Source organism: Vicugna pacos, chromosome 21, assembly GCF_048564905.1.
Source record: "Vicugna pacos chromosome 21, VicPac4, whole genome shotgun sequence".
Classification (NCBI taxonomy): Eukaryota; Metazoa; Chordata; class Mammalia; order Artiodactyla; family Camelidae; genus Vicugna; species Vicugna pacos.
This window is the reverse complement of record NC_133007.1, coordinates 30199508-30215183: the sequence shown is the minus strand read 5'-3', so window position 1 is coordinate 30215183 and position 15676 is coordinate 30199508. Positions and strand designations below refer to the sequence as shown.

The 15676-nt window shown below is 57.8% G+C and overlaps 1 protein-coding gene and 1 long non-coding RNA gene across 3 annotated transcripts in view; one reads left to right on the top strand and one right to left on the bottom strand.

Moving 5' to 3' along the window:
- The window catches only part of LOC140688136 (uncharacterized), a 230406-nt gene that overhangs the window by 28015 nt on the left and 186715 nt on the right, over positions 1-15676 (bottom strand). The gene's annotated exons all lie outside the window — the stretch shown is intronic.
- LOC140687984 (uncharacterized) lies at positions 3877-4727 on the top strand. Of its 2 annotated transcripts, none has more exons than XR_012062621.1 (2): positions 3877-4025; positions 4491-4727. It is a non-coding gene; the product is annotated as an uncharacterized lncRNA (long non-coding RNA). The 2 variants fall into 2 exon arrangements; XR_012062620.1 differs by having other exon boundaries at positions 4437-4727.

The window sequence follows — 15676 nt, the reverse complement described above, 5'->3', positions numbered from 1 at the left end:
GCTGAGGCTGTAGTGCCACAGCCACAGTGGAGGAGAGTTCGGAACCGCCGAGGAGCTGGGAGAGTCAGGAAGGACCCTCTCCCAGAGCCTCTAGAAGGAATTCACTCTGGACATCTTCATTTTGGACTTCTGGTCTCCAGAATCGTGAGAGAAGAGGCTTTTGTCATTTCAAAGTCTGTGATGCTGGGTTATGGCAGCCCCAGGACACTAACATGGGACTAGCAGGGCAGCCACCACTGAGGAAGGGTCCACACCCAATGGGCCGCCTGACCGGGACTCCCCACGGGTACCCTCTAAGTTCAAGGTACGGAATCTGGAGGCATCACATCATGCCTCTCTCCTGATCAAAAAATCCGGACGACCGTGTAGCATCAGATACTGTGCATCAGAACAGCCTGTTTACCTTCGGAGTTAGGTTCAACCTCCTGCTCCCCAACACACCAGCCACTCTGAACTGGCTCTGGTCACACCCGCCCTTCGTTCTTTCATTCAAAAAACATTTATCAACCAACTACTGGGCACCTGCACTCTTCCAGGTGCTGAAAATACGGCAGGGAAGATGATGAAGGTCCTGCCTGTGTGGGGCTGGTGCTGGGGTGGTGGAGCCCGTCAGCAAAGAGGCAGACAAGTAACAAACATTTCAGCCCCTGAGGCCTGCTCAAAGGGAGGTAGACGCAGATGGCTGTCTTAAGGAGGGGTGGCCAGCAAAAGCCTCTCTGTCAAGGTGATATTTGAGCTGAGGCCCGAAACAAGAGAGGGATGGAATCCTGCAAGTATCTGGAAGAAGAGAACACCAGGCTGCTGGAAGAGAAAGTGCAAAGGACCTGAGGCAGGAACGAGATCTGTGCGCTTGAGGACCAGCAAGGCAGTCAGTGTGGCTGCAGCAGGGCTCCACGCGAGAGAGAGGATGAAGCTGGGGAGAGCTGCTAGGGCCAGGGCACCCAAGGCCTCTAAGCCATCCTAAAGGGTTGGGGTTTTATTCCAGAACACAGCCCGGCAGAGGTTAACTGACTCCTGACCCTCACCTCTAAACTCCGACGGCCTAGGTTATCTCTGCAGGCCAGATTTGCCCCAAGCCATCCGTTCAGCAAACATGTACTATGCCAGGCCTCAGGGAGTATGCTGGTGAACAAGACAGGGGATGGCCGTCTGCTCGGGGTTACATACGTAGGTGTAAAAGAGATGACAAGGAGGTTCAGATAAACATAGCGACACGAGGGGGCAGAGCAGAGAGAGGCTGGTTCTCTGGGAAGAGACTTTGCTGTGGGGAGAGCAGATGGGTGACAGCCAAGTGTCTGGCAGGAGAGAGAGTCCCCTCTGAAGCCCAGGGGCAGCAATCTACCTCCCAGTGCACCGCGACCCTGAAGGCGAGAGCTGGGGGGTGAGCATGTGTGTGCGTGTGTCTGCGCATCTCTGTGCACGTGCACGCATGTACACACGTTGTCTGTGATTGTGTGCTGGGGAGAGTGTTCAACAGGTAAGTCCGGATCTGAAGGCGCATCAGAAGCCCACCCGGCAATGACACGGACCCCGGGTTCCAAAGCGCCCCAGAGTGGTGCCTGGCGCATTCGTGCATGTGTGTGAGAGAGACCTGTCCCCCTCTTTGCAAGCGCCTCTGAACAAAGTCCACCCTCTACCTCTCTAGCCGGCCGCCGCCATCTGTCTCTCCCCTCCTGCTGGGCTCCACCATTAGAGCCAGTGGGGGGGCACCTCGCCCGACCTCCAGGGCTGGGGGAGCCAGATGGCAGGAATTAAGGCCTCATCTCCCCCAAGGGAGGCTGAGCCAGAGCTGCTGCCCCCTCCCCTGAGCCCCCCAGCCACCTGGGTCACGGGCCAGGCCACCACCCTCATCCTCGGCGCCTCCTAGCTGTCCTGACCCCTGTCCCTGGGCCCCACCGCCAGTGGCCTTTTGCCACCGTTGCATAAATCACCCTCCAGGTCAGGGTCAGGAGAGGGAGCAGGGCAGGAAAAGGCATGGCCCCCAGGGCCCCCAGACAGACTGGCTGCCAAAGACCCCCGACAGCCCTGGCCAGGGACCTCCAGGGGCCAGCAGGGAGGTCGGGAGTGTCCAAGGTTGCTCTGGGCCTCTGGGTGATGGAGGCTGGCCCCACCGCATGGGGAGGACGCCTTTGACCAGAGGCCCTGGGCCAGAGACTCAGGTCAAACCTGCCCAGGCAGCCTCTGTGGGCAGCAAGCAGGAGGCCGCGCAGGGCGGCCCCAAGCAGCTGCCCGCACCAGCCGACGCCTTGGTTCAGACCTCTACACACGGCAGCATACTGTAAGGGGCAGCACAGGCATGGCCCAGGGACCTGGGCGCAGCTGAGTGACCTGGACCTTCGTGTCTTCACACCGGCTTTATATGGGTCCCCTAAGAATCCTCAGCACGGCTAAGAGTCATTCTTACAGTCATTCAACAAACGGGACAGGCTGTGGCTGGACAGGCAGGCTCTGGAACCAACTGCTTGGTTAGAATTCTGGTATCTTTCTTCCTGACTTGCTGAGCTTGAGCAAGTGACTCAGCTGCTCCGGGCCTCAGTTTCCGCATCTGTAAACAGGGATGCTGCACCTACCCCTAGGCTCCCTAGGATTAAATGAGGTAGTGCTTGGAACAGGGCCTGGACCCAGTATGAACTACCCATTAAGGTCCTAGGGGGTGGGCACTGGGGGTACCAATAGGAATGGGGTGAAGGCACACTCTTCTCCCTCCTCTGCCCCCTGGAGACCACATGACCCCTGCTGTTCATTCATTCGCAGGCCCATTCCACACATTTTACAGAGTGCACAGAAATGACGGGGGCTCACAGGCTGATGGGGTAGGCAGAAGCAGAAACACAGAATCCTACTCAGGCGGATACACACATGGAGAGGTAAGTGCCCTGAGGATGCTCAGGACAGAACCCCTTCCTCCAAGCCTGGGACAGCTACCCAGGAAGCGGACGCTGAGCCACATGATGGAAGTCCTAAGAGCAGTGGGCTGTTTTCTGCGTGCTCACCACTTCCCAGCACATTACACCCATAACTGAATGAATCCCACAAAATCCTATGATGTGAGGCAGGTCCTTTAGGATCTAGGAAACTGGAGGCTCAGAGAGGTTCAGCGACTTGCCCCAAGACCACACACCTAAAGGGTCAGAGAATTTCAACCCAGAGACAGCCTTGTCCCTGACCCATCATCCAGCGGGCTCTAGGAGTGGCACCTGCCCTAGTGGATGGGCCCAGCAACGAATTTATGCCCCGAGCTGGGAACCAGGGGAGTGAAAAGCACACTTACTTTGGGGGGGCGGACACGTAAGCCCGGAGAGGGAAGGGGCAGCCTAGAGTGACAGGCAGTTAGTGGCGGCACTGGGACGTAAACCCAGATCCCTTCCTGGGCTCTGATCCCGAGCAGACCTGGTGGCTTCCCCCTCCCTGCCCACTTCCGGGCCAGAGCCCACCGGGCTGTGTAGACACCCCCTTCCTCAGGGCGGGGGGGCATGGGCGACGACCCCTAGGCGGCATTATTTCCGCGTCCCAGTCTCCTGGTCCAGTTGGAGGGCCCCGGCAACCTCTGGCTTTCCAGAAATAAAGATGAGGAACAAAAGCCTTTCCAGGAGGCCGGTTCTTGTATTTATATGTAAAAAGTTCTCCTCGGCGCTCCCCGACCCTCCCCCACTTCCTCTGGGGGCGGGGACTGTGGAGGGCGCGCAGGGGGCCTCTTTGACCCTAGGCGCCTCCTCAGGGAGCCAGGCGGAGCTTGTCCGCTGGGAGGGAGATCAGATGGCCGCGGGGGGAGGCGCTGCGGGCGTGAGGGGAGGCAGCCGTTTCCTTGCCCCCGCCCCCTACAATGGGAAATTTAACGGGTGTGGTAACACGTGAGACCCGAGGGTTGCGCCTACGCCCCCCGCCCCCGCCATCTGCTCTGAGGCCAAAAGTCGCCGGGGGAGGTGTGGGGCGCTGCTGGGGGCTCCGTTGCTCTGACCTCGGCGTTAACCTCCTCTCCTCATCCCCACTTTTTAAAGCAGATGTCTCCCATTGATGAGCTGGAGGTTCGTTCCAGTCGGACCCCACCACCCCCGGGGTGGAGGCTCCCGGCCGGGGGCGGGGACCCAAGCCCAGCCCACTCTCAGGCCCTCAGGCTCTCTCTCCAACCCGGGAAGGCCGCAGCCTGGGGTCCCCGCCCGGGAACCGGGCGCCCGGCCAGCGGGGCCCCTGCCAGGCAGCCATCCCGCCCCCCTCAGGCGGGAGACCGGCGCCCACGGGCCCTCCGGGGTTTGGGCCGTGCCCAGCTGGCCAGGCCTGGGGCTGGAGCTGGCTCCCAGGGACTCCCCGGGAGGTCAGATCCTCCCCTCTCTGGGCTGCAGAGGTCCAGGCCTTAACCCTCTGGGCCCAGAGTTTCATTTTTCGCCCCTACTGAGGAAGGGAGTTTCCCTCTGACGGGGACCCTGTCTGCATTCTAGATAAAGACTTGCCCCAGTAACACGACCGGTTAACCCCTACTCCTGCCCCAGCAGAGGCTTCGACACCACCACTGGACAGCAAGCCCGAGCTGTAAGGACTGCAGGGAGAGGCTCAGCTGACGTCATCGCCCTGGAGTGACCACCGACCGAGCTGACGCCCAGCTAAGATGTGGGCTCTGAACAGGCTGAGCCGACTCTCAGCAGTGTGGACTGAGGCCAGTGTCTTGAGGTCTCTGGGCAGTTTCCCTATTTGCAAAATCAGGATAAGAAAAAACGACCTTGCAGAACCGATGATGTATTCTGACACCTCCTTGGAACCGAGCGCAGAGGAGGGAAAGGAGAGTTCTAACTGCCCTCCCGTTAACCCAGGGCCTGAGAGGCTCAGCAGCCCTGCCCCAGGCGCCCTGCCCCTCCCTGGAAGGCCGCAGAAGTTGGGGGAACCAACAGAGCCTAAGTATATTTCCAAAGCACATCCCTGAGATTCAGGACTGGGAAGTCCAGACTGTGCCTGTTCTCTGGGACGGCTGGGGGACACCAGGGGCCTCAGAGCCCACCACCTGGGGGTGGAATGTGGCCTGATTCCACTGGCTGATGTCTGAGCACACACACGTGACCCCCTGGCCTCAGCTTTCCCCACAGGGAAATGGGGCCCATAGCAGTGAGAAGGCTCACCCGGTGCGTGGCCCCCTGTCAAACCCCAGCCCAGGTCTCACTGCACAGAACAGGCACGCACTGGCAGAGACAGCTGGGGGGGCCTGGCATTAAGGAAAAGGACTTAAAGGGCTCCCCGCACAATTATACCATTCTACATGCAGCTCACTCCCTCCCTCTCCTCTTCTCTCAGACACACTGCCAGGCCTAGATTACCCTCCAGGACCCGCTGAAGCTGGAGGGCTTGGGGGTCAGGGCAGTGGGAAAGCAAGCAGGCCTCACGCCCTCCCACAAGACCCAGCCCAGAGGTCAGGCGCTGTGCACCTGCTGTGGGGGCTTTGACAGATCTAGGGCATGGGCCTGGAGTACATAGAGCCCCAGGGGAGCCCCACTGAAGTGGGGAGAGGGGACGCGAGGGGGGAGGGCTGGGCAGAGGGAGCACCCAGACCAGGCCCATCCTTGGGAGGCCACCGGCCAGAGCCTGCCTTCCTGCCTCTGCGTGCAGTCCAAGGTTCCAAGCATCCCAGGCCTGCTGCCACCTCTCAGCAGGCTCGGGCCCCGTCCCTGAGCTGGACAGTGTCCAGTGTGGAATGAAAATGTGGGGCCCCTTGTTCAAAAGGGATTGAGCATCAAGATGGCAACACCAGAGCCTGGAACCAAGCCTAGGGCTCCGTGTGACTGGACAGGTCACACGCCTTTGAGGTCCCCCCTGCTGTGGGATTAGGGAGAAGGGCACCCGCCCCAACGGGGCAGGGCAGGGATGAGCAGGCACAGGCCCCAGCCAGTCTGTCATTCTTGCCCTGACACTCCCTAACTGTGTGGCCTTGGGCAAACCACTCAGTCTCTGTGCCTCAGTTTCCTCATCTGTAAAACGCAGATAAGAGCCCCTTCCTCACTGGGGTTTTGGGAGAAATCAGAGTTACATACACATGTAAAGAGCTGGCACAGAATACTCGTGATATGAATGTTACTACTTTTGATTATTATAACCTTTGTTATTATGGGCAACTACCCTAGTGACCTGGGTCATAGGCTAGGTGAGGCTCGTAGAGCAGGAGAGGACCATGGGTGTCCTGTGGGAACCATACTGTGTCATAAGAATGACGCCAGGGTTCCCAACTCTGCCGTGAATAAATCCTGTGACTGCACCAAGTCCTTACCCGTCTCTGACTCTCAGCTTCTTCCCTGGTATAGTGAGGGGTTGGGCCACAGTCCTTCAAACTGACGCTGCAGAATTTGTGCTCAAGTTCATCCCTTCCATAAGGGAGATGAGGAATTATGGCTCTTCCTTCCCCTCCCAGAGTCAGAGATTCCTTTCCTTACATTTAGTCATCCAACAAACATCCATTCTTCCAACCAACATCTAGCCATCCATCATCCAACATTCACAACATCCATCGAACCAACCATCCATCTATCCATTCTTCCAAGTCCATGCAAGTATCCATCCATCCAACATCTACCCAATCATCTACTCATCTATCCGTCCATCCATCCATCCACACAACTTTCATCTGGTTAGAGAGACAGGTATCAGTGCCAAGTGGAAGGGTCCCAGATCCTGTCAGGAGCAGGCAGCAGAGGGCCCTGGGAGTGGACAGCGGTCAAAGTCCATGCATACACTCAGCTTCCTTCTCTACAGCTGACAGAGGGCAGGACAAGTGACTTGGGGGTTAGAACAACGGAAAAAGGGATTGAGGTCAGACAGATCTGAGCTCGATCAAATCAGAGTTCCAGTTTATGTCTGGTGACCTGACCCAGGTGACTTCACCTGCCCGAGTCTCAGTTTCTCTGTATGAAGGGCACAGAGCCTCCTCCTCTGGCTGTGTGCAGACCAAATGAAAAGAAGATGACAACATGAACCAAGCCAGAAAATGTGTTTAACCCAAAGCATGCTGGATGCCTTGTTCACATCTCGCCGCCCACTGCCAGTAACAGCGCCTGCCCGGGTGGGTGTCTCAGCCTGCCAAGCCCTTGGGTCCCCCAGAACCTCCAGGTCCCTCCCAATTTCCCCAGAAAAGTCTCTGGGGGTGTTTATCACCACCTGGGCTCCACAGCAGAACCGAAAAAGCATAAGAAAAAAAGCAGGGCCTTTCCATCCGTACCCAGCGTAACTCCTCTGGGCGTTGGGGACACCAGCTCAATCCGTGCTGTTAGACAGACCTGGGTTCAAATCCCTGCTCCGTCACTAACGGTGTCTTTGGGGCCACGCTGCTTAAAGGTCCAACCTCAGTTTCCTCATTTGTAAACCAGGGGCACTTCAGGCACGTTGGAAGCATTGCAGAGAGTGACTGTAAGACACGCACCATCTAATTGTCTATCAATAAATACCTGTTATCACTAGAAATGGGACAGAGAGGGGATGCAGGGAACCAGGGAAACTCACGAAGGGCAGGACAGCAAAGGTGGCGTGCAATGGCCCGCGAGCGATACCTGCCACATGTACAACAGTGTGCACGACACACAACACACGTGTACCACGTGCGTACAAGGTGCAACATACAGACGTGCGGGCGAGACCTGGAAGGGAATGTGCAAACATGAAAACAACCGCGTGGAGATGTGCGTTCTGCGACATGGCACGCAGGTGCTGGGGCACCTGAAAGAGCAGAAAAACGCGGCTGCGATGCCAAAACTGGGTCTCAGTTTCAAGCTGCTCGTTGCATTTTTCCCACCTGGTCTCCACCTGCCTGTGAGGCGAATGCCCCTGAGACTCCCATCTCAAGGGGGAAGGTTTCAGTTCGCAATGGACTTGGATTTCAGGGGCCTCCCCAGTTCCCAGCAATCACCTGATGGGGGTGGTGGGTACGGCAGTGTACAGGCTGCCACATTCCTGCCTCCCCCACCTGGGCGTGTCCACGTCAGCCACTGGCAGAGTGTTCTGGAAGCATCGCAATCCAGTCTGCATGCTTAGAGCCGCATAGCACTCTAAGGGTTTTATTAATAGCTTATTAGTGGGTAATTCATGCATTTTGATGAGAAGTCATCTAGTGGTAGTTTATGGGGGAGGAGGGTTTCGGGGCAAGTTGGGGGGCGTGGAGTGGAGGGGGGTCACCTCCAAGTCGCTTCCCGGCACCTGCGCAGGCGACGACGACTCTGCTGGGTCCCACCGTGGCGGCGTGGCGGCGATGCCTCCCCTGACAGCCCCGCCACTCATTAATCTTGATGAGTTTTCTGCTGAGTGTTCTTCCAGGGCTTTCAAACCGCTCGCTAATTGCAATTAATCACTTACCGAAACAGATGTCAGGAACAATGGGACTGGGGAGGCTGGAGGCTTGATAAAGCTGTCAGGGGAGGGTGCCTGGGCCACTGGGGGCGGAGGGCGCCCAGACACCCCCGAGGCCCTTAGGGCGTCAGGGATCTGCCCCTGCCCTGGTGGGCTTGGAGTTGGGCAGGAGACAGGCTGGCCGAGTGTCAGAAGGGAGCCAGAAGGAAGACTCCACACCCACCCCAGAGGCCAACTTCCAGCCCTGATCCCCCTAAAGGATCAGACTGGGGGCGAGCGGGTGCTTGGATGGAGCACCTGTGCTCTGGCCTGCCAGCGCAGTTGGGGTTTGGTGTGGTTTTCGCTAGGTGGTAAGAACGGCATGGGTGCATTCGTTGCCAACTTTAAAAATCAGATTTGACAGAAAAATCTGGACTTCCGGCTTCTCTGGAAAAATACAAAGAGTTTTGCCATACGCTGTCCTGCAGCAACAATCGGCCTGGCTGAGCAGGCCGCCCCCACACCCCTGCCGCCCCATCATGCGGCCAAATGCCAGGTTTTGCCGAAAACCCCTCCACGCACACCCAGGCAGCTTCCCCCATCCTCTGGTCCCCGTGCGTGCTTCCCTCAGCCACACTGGGACAGACACGGAGGCTTTGCACACAAACGCCCCAGGAGGATCCTGGAGTCTGAGTCCAGCTCTGCACACGAGACGTAAAGGCTCTGCCCCTTGAGGTGGAAGTTGCCAACCTTAGCTGCGCCGAGGAGTCTCTCAGGAGGGCTTCTAGGAACCCTCGTGCCCAGCGCACTCTGACAGACTGGGGATGCTGTGTCAGTGGCTCTCAAAGCAGGATCTCCATGCGGCGGCAGCATCGCGCAGAGCTCGTTGGAAATGCAGGTTCTCAGGCCCCACCCCTGACCTGCTGCGTGGGTGACCCTGGGCCTGGAGCCGGCACTCCATGTCTGAAGGGGCCCCCTGGGGGGATTCTGAGGCACATGCAAGTCCGGGAACCACTGCTAGACCTCCATCTGGGTGGAGATAACCCAGGTGTACACACACATAAAAGTCCCCCCAGCTGTACATGTAAGGTGACTGCCCTCCACACCACCTCCAGATTGCTCCCCAGTAACCCATCCAGAACCCCTGGGGTGGCAGCTAAATGTCTGTATTGTGGAAAGCTCCCAAGGTGCCTGCCGCGTGCAGCCCAGGCTGAGAGCCACTTTGTGACTGATGCCTGCCCCCCAGGCTCTCCCACCTCCTTCCACTCTCCAGGCTGCCCTCCCAGTGCAGCTTCTGCCTGTGTCCCTCCCAGGGTCCGCCAAGCTGGTCCTGCTGAGCTAAACTGGGTGCCCTCGGGCAGATTGCTTGCCTCTCTGTGTGAGCTTCTCCCCGCACCCATGAACTATGGATTAGGACCATACAGAAGGCGCACCCTGTGTCCTGACAGTTACCATCACTGGTCGTCATCGTTCACCTTTTCATTTGTGTCTGACTGCTCCAAACTACTGCGAGGGGCTAGATCTTATCCTCATGATAAGTCTGTTTCCTCAGCTGCAAAACGTGCTTCATGCGCCATGAGGTTGTGAAGATTAGACAAGGTAGCGCGTGAAGCCCCTAGCTCAGCCCCTGGGGCGAGGCGAGTGCTCAGGAAGCGCTAGATGTTGTTACGATTCTGCTCTACAGCTGGCACAGAGCTGGACGCAGCCTAAGCCCCTCATCTACACACGGAGGACCAGGAGAAGAAGAGACAGAAGAATGAATGAAATCCACGGACACTTGCTCTCCCCATAGTTTCTACTGGGTACCTGCCAGGTGTCAGTCCTGTCTGCAGCCCTGGGAATAGCGCTCTGAGTGGAACAAGTCCCTGGTGGAGCTGACAGTGCAGCACGGAGACAGAAACTTAGTAAATACACACATCCATGTGTGTATCAGCTGTGGTGCAGAGCTCTGGAGAAAACAGCAGAGTAGGTGCAGAGTCCTGAGAGAGGGAAGGAAGGAGGGAGGGAGGCCTCCCCGAGGCTCTGCTGTGAAAGGAAGGGTGGCCACGAATCATGCAGGTATGTGTGAGTGAGAAGAGTGGAAAGAGGCAGTGGGAAAAAAAAAACTTTTCATTGGAACACTCCTGAATTGTTAAAAAAAAAAAAGGGGGCAGTGGAAACAGCAAGTGCAAAGGCCCTGGGGCATGTCTAAGAGTCGGGAGGAGGCCGTTGTGGCTGGACAGATTGGGAGGAGACTGGACAGGGGGTAATGGAGCTAGGGGTGTGGGACAGATCACCCCAGGCCTAGACGCCAGAGCAAGGGCTCTGGCTTTGACCCAGTGACAGGAGCCACGGAAGGCTCTGAGCAAGGAGGGACATGACCATACCTCATTCGCAGATCTATACTTGTCACATGGCACAAGCTGCCCCCTGCCCACCCATTACCACCAGAGCCCCTTGGGGTAAACACTGGGTCCTTGGTGCCCTGTGCATGCAGCTTCCCGGGGGGACTTCCTGCCTGGGTGGCAGTTTGGCCTGTCCCTTTAGGGGTACCCTGTGCCCTAGGTGTGCTGCACACGCCCCTGTGACTGTATGGGATGGTGGGCATGTGGCTCTGCAGGGTGTCCTCTGGGGGTGCCCTGGATATGTGCTCCGGGCAGGAGTCCTGTGCTGTGTCTCTGTGTGTGTGGCTCTGCATGTTCTGTTCGAGGGTGGTGTTGCAGGAACGTGAGTGCCCATGAGCGTCTGCTTCTCCCACATGTGTGTTCAGAAGTTACGTGGCGTATTGGATGTGTGCATCCTGTGTGGGTACGGCCTCCGAGCTGCTGGTGGGTCAAGTATATACAGAGAGACAGCACGTGCCCAGCCATTCCCACTGTAAGGTCATAGGTTGCGGGGAGGTGGGGTAGACAGCCTCACCACTCCATTTCCCAGGGGAGCAAACTGAGGCTCCAAGGTCACTAAGCAGTAAGGGGTACAGTCAGGATTCAAACCACAGCCCACACATCACAGCCCACGTTCTGTCCCACCCTCCCCAGTCTCTTCTTCTTGCACCTCTCACTAGAAAATAAAAGATGAGGATCTTTGAGCCACCAGAAGGGGGCTAAAGCCAGGATTAATTCAGCACGTTTTCCAGTGACTGCAGATGCCTCTGGCCAAGGGGATAATGTTCTGTTGTTTGTTTATTCATCTATCCATCCATCCACTCATCCATCCATCCATCCATTCATTCATTTCCAACAAATTCTTAGGCAATGGTGACTAAAAGTGTAGATTCTGGAGCAGGACTGTCTGAAGTTTGAATCCTGGCCCTGCCACTGATGAGCTAAGCGAATCTAGGCGGGTACCCTCACCTCTCCCTGCCTCGATGTCCCTATCTATGAGAAAGGAATCTAAGGGACTAAGCTGTCTACAAGGTATTATCTATAAGATGCCTACCGGAGTCCTACTTGCTGTGGATTCTTGGCCAAGGTGAAAGTTACTTCACCATTCAGCTTCAGTCTCCGCATCGGTAATTTGGGAGCAAAGTCGCTCCTTCCTAGCTTTAAGAGCCAGGGAGATAAGACTGCCAGCACAGCTTGACAAACGGAAGGTGGGAAAGGCAGGCTGGCCTTGGAGGGGGTGGGGGGTGGCGGTGTCTCGTACCGACCACCCCTTGTCCCTGCAGCCCTGCGTCTCCCAGGGCAGCAGCAATGAAGCTCCACCCCTGAGTTCCCAGCAGGAAGTGCCAGGCCTGCCCCTTTTGCCACCATGAGATTTGCTTTGTCTCATGAGCACCAGCGATTCCTCTCTCCAGCTTCTGTTTTCTCCCCACACTCCCAGCTCCTGCCCAGCCATTCCCCCTCCTCCAAGGTCGGCCTCCCAGCTCTGAGGTCCCTCCTCTGCCAAACGTCTGGCCCCCAGCAGCCCCAGCCTCTGTCCTGGCCCTGAGGGTGTGCTGCTTCCTGCAGGCACTACCTCTCTGTTACCTGCGTGTCCCCCTTTTGCCATTGGAGTCTTCCAACACCTGTTTCACCAATGCCCTGTATTAAATCCTCTCTATTGAAATACCCGCTGTGGTTTCCATTTTCTGGCTGGCCCCCAACTGAGATGGCTCAGAACAGACAGCTGTTCAACAGCTGTGATGATGTGGCAGATCCAGGGATGGGGGCACTGCCGACCCCCAACTCCAGAGCACCGAGGGTGGGCCTTCTGGAGCCTTGGGTAGGAGGCTGGGGTCCCCAAGCCCAGCCCCCCTGGTGTGTGCCGCCCACCTGGCTCTCTGCCTACCCCGCTGTTCTCTGGGAAGAAAGCCCCACTCCAGCTGCCGGTGTGTGAGGCTGAGGCTCTGCCTACAACCCGAGGAGGCCCTGACACGTGTTAAAATAAATATTCTGCAAATATGATGTTCCATATGTATGATTTCGTGGGGTGATGATTTTCCTACTGATAGCGGTAAGTGACAGCTGTGCGGGGAGCGCTGGAAACATGGGCTCGGTGGCCCTCGCGGTGCCACGCGGCGGGGTGGCGATGGGGGCGCCACGCGCAGGAGCATCTGGCGACTCGGGACACGCGCGGGCCCGACGCCTGTCAGCGCTCCGTGCAGGCACATTAGCTATTCCGAGGGACGGATGGAGCAGGTGTTCCCAAGCAGCCTGTTCGTGATAATTAGTTTTAGATTGTTTTAAAGTATTTAAGCAAGATCCTGGAGGCTGGGAGAGAAGGAGCCAGGCGCGGGGAGGCTGGGTGGCTGCCCATGTCCCCAGGGATCAGCCTCCTGGATTTCCAGAGGTGGGTGGGGGCTGGACCGCAGGACACAAGTGGGTCCCACCAGCTGGTGGGTCAATGTGCAGCTTGTAGTCGCTAGTCCAGCTGGGCCAGTTGTAAAAACACTGGCATTCTTCCATCCTGTGGCCCCAAGTCCCAGCAAGCTGCTTCCAGAAGGCTTGGCCTCGTGACAGGAAACCGCCAGTCTCCCCGTGACCCATAATGAAAGGTGGGCCCAGGGCACAACAGGCAAAACAGCTTGAACAGTGACCCTGACGTCACATCTCAAGCTCAACTCCACATAAGGACACTTGTTCCCTGCGCTGTGAGTGCAGGGGGTCTCAGGGCCACTGCCCACCCCAGTGCTGAGGACACACAGAGGTGCTTAGTAAGTTCTCCGTGAACAAGCGAATGAATGAATGAGTGAATTGATGAATGGGGACAGTTGTTAGTAGGGAGACAAGAGCTGCCTTTCCGGCTCCTTCAGGAGACCCTAGAATATTCTTTGTCTGAAAAGCAATGTGCCCGAGCCGTGGGGCGCTGGGGAGAGGGGCTCTGGTCTCACGAGGGGTTCAGCCTGGACAGTAATTAGAGCAGGAAGCTCTGCTCTGGAAGTGTCCTCAGGTCAGCCCCCAAGCCAGGAGAAGAGCTGCAACTGACACCCCAGCTAGGGGCTCAGGAGCCCCTTCCTGATGATGCTGGGGCTGCCGGGGGCCCCGCCCTGCGAGCTAGGCCAGGAAGCAGACACCTGGGGGGAGCTCTGCAGGCACAGGAAGAGCTGGAGCATCGGTGGGGGAGGGAGGGTGGACAGACAGACAGACGACAGGTAGGTGCACACTCTCACCGCAGCTCTGTCAGCTTGGTGGAGGAAGGATGTTGCCCCAGCCCTCCTGGCACCCTGCCCCCCTGCTTGATCTACTTTCTCTTCTGTCCAAGCTCCTCCCGACCCCCAGTGCATCACAGAACCCCCCCTTCAGGGCATGCAGCATTCAGGGCATAGCAGCCCCCCATGAACTGGCTGCTTGAGACAGATTAAATGGGAATCCCTGCAGGTGGGACTCTGCCCGAGGGTGATTCCAGGGGTCTAAGGCTCAGCAGAAGGCGACCACATTCCAGGAGCAGTGACCTAGCCTCTGGGCAGTGGGGGAGGGTGGCCAGGCCTCCTGCTGAGGGGCCTGACCCCAGCACAGGCCCGTGGAATCAGGCAGTGCAGAAGGACAGAAGCCTGGTTCTGCATCAGTGAGGATGTCCATACAGGGTTGGAAATGACTCCCCAGATAGACTGGGACCTTTGCCCCTTTCTCTAGAGAAACGTCCCTTCTGGCCATTTCCAGACAAAGGGACATCTACACTCAGGAGCAGGTCAGATGTTTAGGATTCTGGTTCCTGGGTAAATGACTCTGCCCCCCTTACCCTCTACAGTGTTTGCCCAGGCAGCACCTGGGGCCAGCCGCACCTGAATGCCCTCCTCGGGCAGGGATCAGAGGGCTGGGGCTTGGGAGCAGTGGTGTTTACAGCTGCTATTTAAAATCCAGGCAAGTTCAATATTAGCTCAGGGGTTTGTGCAATCTGTTGCCAAGATAAAGCAGGCAAGCAGGAGAGCAGGGTGCCCTGCCCTGCCTTGCCCTGCCAGAGCCCAGAGCGGCCAGGCCTGGTTAACAAGCAGCCTGCGGACTCCAGCAGCCCCTCCTTCAAAGCCTGCTTGCCAGAGTCTGCTGAGCCCAACCCCCGCTCAGAAAAGAAGCCAGAGCCCTGAGTGGTCCTGGAGGCCCTGCAGGACCCGCCCTAATCCTTCCTCCATGGCCTCCGCCCCTCCCCACCTCGCTCTCCAGCTTTAGCCTCAAATGCACCAAAGCACACGCCCACCTCAGGGCCTTTGCACCTGCTGTGTCCACTGCCCAGAATGCACCTCCTCCTCACCCCTTCAGGCCAGAAGGTCACCTCCTGAAACCTCAGCTCCCACCTGTCCCTCTCCTCTCTCCCTGGCTTCACTGTTTCCACAGCTCTTATCACACTCTGCCCAGCATCATGTACTCACTTGAGCACAAGTGTATTTTCTATCCATGTCCCTTCCCCAGGGTGGGACCTTGTCTGCATTACTCCCCCGCACCCTCCCCATTTATTTTGGCCAGAACAGCGCCAGGCACAGAGTGGCAGCTCAATAAACATGTGTCCGATGGGCCTGGACTCCCAGCCAGTGCCCCTCTGCCCCTCCCTCCTCAGCGCCCCTCCCCCACTTCCGGCGCAGCCCCCGGTCCCCCAGGGGAGGAAGCCGACATCCCTCATTTAGTGGCTCTGTGGGGGCACCCCCAGCTCCTTCCCCAAAAGCCTCTTACTGTCAGTCTTGCCCAGAGCCTCTGTGCGTGTGTGTGGGAGGGTCCTGACAGCCACCCCCGCCGAATTCATCTTTTATTCATGCCGATAATGTAAGCAGGATTGTGTCTGGAGCAAAGTCACTTAACCCATTAGAGAAAGCTGCTGCTGCGTCACAGCCTTGGATGCGGGAGGCAGGGACCAGAGATGGGGCGACCTAGGCCTCAGGTGCCCTGGGGACAGCTGGGTGCAGGGGTCCACAGATGGGCCACCTGGGGTCCAGGACCGCCTCCCCACACTGGGTCATCCATTTAAAAATGAGTGGTCAGGTCTGTGCATTTATCAA